Here is a 4,292-nt window from a genome sequence, read left to right as displayed (position 1 = left end):
AGAGGCTCCTCGTTGCTGGTGACAGTCAAGACTCAAGACCAACAATTCTCGTTTTGGATGAGACGCTTCGGAAATCGCGAGTGTGAACTTAAATACTGTCCAGGCACTCCTTGGTCGCAGGCGACAGCCGGTCGCACGCCTCTTGAGACTCGCAAGAGTGAATGAGTGTTCAGACTCAGATTCTCTGCAACGCCAAGTGAAAACCTTCACACTCCTTGCACTTCGGGCTGGCACAGCTTTGGGCTAGCACTATCACTGCCTGTGGCAGTGCATAGTAGTAGCAAATATGCTCTAGACCATGAGAGGTCGCCCAAAATCACTGCAAAGTGTTCAAACGAGAATTCGTTCAACGAGAGGTTCAGTGAGCGTAGATTACTACTTGAATTCCTCATCGACTCCCACAGAGTGACAAAAAAGTCTGCTTTCAGTTTGCAGTTTGACTGTGCAACACCTGCAGGCACCGTAACATAAACAGCACACTCGTCAGTTCTGCCACCGCGTTGGAGAATTTGTTCTTTACATCAGGCAGGTGAGATTCTGCATTCAGCCAATGGCCTCGAGGTCCTCTACCTGAAGGCCACATGCTCTCAGGTCCAGGGAAGTCATGTCACGCGGGCAGCGTGCCAAAAGCACGCTGACTCGTCCACCGATGATGCAGCTGTGGACGTTGAGGCGCTGCAGCTGCGGCATGCCCAGCAAGGTGTCCGAAAGGTAATCATGGAGCCGTGCGTCCGTATGGAGAGAGGCGAAGTTAGAGGATAAATCGAGCACTGCCAGCCTGGGGAAGCGGCTCAACGGCTCCAAAATCATCCGCAGCCCCTCGTTGGGAAGACATTTGAAAGCCACACTGAGGCCGGTCAGCGCATCCGGGTTTAGCGTTTCAAAGAGCCGTCGCAGATTAGCTTCTCCGACGCCCTCAACCTCCAAGTTAACACTTTCAAACCGCAGCCCACATCTCCGTAAGTGGTGGTTCAAAACGTCGATGAACACTGCGAACGAGAGCGGCTCGTCTATGAACAAGTCGCACCGCACTGTGCGCGGACTGCGCAGTGAGTGCTTCCCCCAGCGCCTCAATAGTTTTCTCTGCCTATCTATCTCGCGCTCTGGGAATTCTAGCAGCTCGTGATCAACTCGGAATCCTGTGGCGTCCAGAGAGCGAATCTGGTTACTGTCTCCTCTCAGTGAGAGCTCTACGAAGGTTCTGAAGATAGCTGTTGCCGATGCAGCGCGCCCAGGGTGGTGAACCAGGGGGCAAGAACGCCCAAGAAGAGCAGGTAGACTGACCGAGCTGTCTGGCCACATGGACACCAAAAGTTGCGCAGCTCTGTCACACCCATCTCGCAGAGCTCTAGTGACAAGGTCCCGAGTGAAAGCGGCCGGCAGAGAATGCAACACGCGACGTAGAACACGGACGTCTCGAACGAGCGCGTCGCAGCACATTCCCCTCAAGCTCTGCACCTCGCCGATGACACTCCAGCACCAGCAATACCCATACAGCGTCTCGTTTGGCGCTATGTAGTCCCAGCAGTTTCCTACCACAGACATTGCATTCCGAGGTAGCAAAAGCGGCGCTGGAGTTGAGGCTTCCGACTCCGACTCTTCGCCGACATACAACACTTTCAAAGCACCGACCAAAACGCGCGCACAACTCCAAACACTCCGCTTTACTCTTCAGCGTCTCTGAATCACTTGATTTTAACTTACGCGAACTTGGCTGAACCGTTGAACCAATTGGAGACACAACACAAGCGCAGACTATCAACTGAACTTTTATTCACTGAAAGGAAGCTTTATAGGCGTGATAAAACACAAAAACAACAAAAGGAACCGCCACAACCGATGTACAAAGAAATCAATGACATTTCATTCCTGCGTGATAAGGAACACCACAGCAACAGGAAAACCAAATTCAATCACATCAGGCCAACTCCCGGTACTGTCTACTTGCCTCCAAGAAACTGCGCAGAAAAGGAACTTCCTTATCCTGCAGGCTGACCGACGGTGATGCGGCGCACGCTTCTCTCTCTTTCTTAATCAAGTAAGCTTCTATCAGCTCCCGGCATACCCTATCTTTGTGCCTGAACAAGATACTTGTCCTGTCAAGGTGAGGAAAGCTGTGGTGTTCCTTATCACGCAGGAATGAAATGTCATTGATTTCTTTGTACCTCGGTTGTGGCGGTTCCTTTTGTTGTTTTTGTGTTTTATCACGCCTATAAAGCTTCCTTTCAGTGAATAAAACCAATTGGACTTTGTCTGAAAATGCGCCTTAGAACGGGCTGAACTACAGCGAACTAGGCAGCAACCCATGGCCCTGCAACTAGCTTAACCGAAAATTCAGTGACAGCGCCTGAGATACAGTATCGTCCCACACTGGCAAACGCAGACACGAAGACGTGCGGGCCGATTTTGTGGATTTGTTGATGCCATATTCATGGCCTCCGAGCTATCAATAAAATGATGCCATTTCACTGAGTCCGTCAAAATTTTTTTAGAGCCGTAAAGCCGATAGACGCAGAGCTCGTTTTCATTAAATAGGCATAGAAGGCGCCACGTGACATTGTTGTCGCCCACTAGACAGCCTCCTCACTATCAATATGACGGAAGTGTATATATACCCACGCCTTGAGAGCTTTTAGAGAGTGATTTTTATTATGAATTTTAAAAATAGTGTTTCTGAGTGCGATTACCCTCGGCGCTGTAGCTCGACAAAATTTGGCTATTTCGACTAGTTGTGTGCACTGGAGGGGTTACTTTGATTGCATGCTTTTCGGAAGCGCATGTATTTCTGGCACGATGTAGCCAAACTTAGTTGAGCCGTAGCGGCGAGAGTGATCTGATTTTCGAAATTCTGAAAACTGCTAAGGCTAATGCTAACTGCTGGCTACAAATTTCTAATTGCAATTAGGTACCTATCGATAATAGTTAAAAAGTTACCTCTTACTAATTAGTTAATCACTTTACTAGTTAACATTATTCGTCTGTTTTTTCGACGTCTGCCAACACTGGCAGTACTATGGCCGAGAAAAAATTCTCGTTACCTCAACAACTCTGTATTTGAACATTAGTGAACAGCTTCCCTGAAACACCTGGCGTATGCCCACACACACGCATGTGCAGAAAGAACCCTATAATTACAATTTTCGAAGTTTATTATGCACTATTTAAACTTCCTGTACTTAGTTTATACATACCTAGTTTTCGAATTGTCATACACTTCTACATAAAGCACGCATTGCTTTGAAAAGAAAGGTCCTCCGAATTAGCAACCTTCCTGCTCGTTTTAAGAAGGCATGAATTAGGTTAGGTTCGACTACTTCCGAATAAACGTTAGAAAACAATTTTAGACGTTAACTCCTAACCCATCGATTCAAAACATGACCTATCTTCGCTTACTCAACCTAACCATACCAGTGGTAAGCTGCCACGAACTCACAAAGTCAATTGCTTGCGCCTGCCTTTAAATCTTTTTGCAATGCTCGTCTGTTTGCAGATGACTGCGTTATTTACCGCACAATTTCCAACACCTCTGACCAATCACAGCTCCAAAACGACATTAACACAGTGCATGCCTGGTGTCATGACTGGCTAATGTTGCTTAATCCTAATAAATGTAAACTCGCATCTTTTCACCGCCAGCGTAACCCCCACGTTTCCCCTTACTCGGTTGCTAACGTTCCACTAGAACTTGTATACTCATGCAAGCACCTAGGCGTCACCTTGTGCCAGGAGCTCTCCTGGCGCACACACGTAACGAGCATCGTCGCATCAGCTAACCAATCATTGGGCTTTTTGAAACGTCATCTACGGCACGCCCCTCAAAGTATTAAACTACCAATCCCTCATCAGGCCAAAACTAGGATACGCATCTGCTATCTGGAGCCCGCAAAAAGCTTATCTCGTCAGTTCACTAGAATCTGTCCAAAATCGAGCCACGATGTTCATCCATTCTGCCTATCCGTACGGCACCAGTGTATCGTTACTTAAACGACAATCAGGTTTATCAAGTCTTGCCCATCGTCGTCGCATTGCTTCCCTTTGTCTGTTCCATAAGTTTTCTTTGCAGTTCCCTCGGCCAGCCACCCTATATCACACCGCCAGCTCGCATATCTCATCGCACCGGCCATCCACTAGAAGTTTCACGCCAACGCGCCCGCACCGTCACTTTTTCCGCATCCTCTTTTCTTCGCACTGCATAAGACTGGAATGGCCTTCCATACGACGTTGATGCCATCACCTGTCCATCAAGTTTTGTTAAAAATTTAAATATGCACTTCATAAATATCATGTAGGCA

General features: G+C 47.9%; 1 pseudogene; it reads right to left on the bottom strand.

The window, feature by feature from the left end:
- Window positions 1-206: 206 nt before the first annotated feature.
- LOC144115344 (leucine-rich repeat-containing protein 14B-like) lies at window positions 207-1,545 on the bottom strand (annotated as a pseudogene).
- Between the last annotated feature and the right edge of the window lie 2,747 nt (window positions 1,546-4,292).

This window comes from Amblyomma americanum, chromosome 1 (genome assembly GCF_052857255.1).
Source record: "Amblyomma americanum isolate KBUSLIRL-KWMA chromosome 1, ASM5285725v1, whole genome shotgun sequence".
Taxonomy (NCBI): Eukaryota; Metazoa; Arthropoda; class Arachnida; order Ixodida; family Ixodidae; genus Amblyomma; species Amblyomma americanum.
This window is presented reverse-complemented; position numbering and strand designations above follow the sequence as displayed.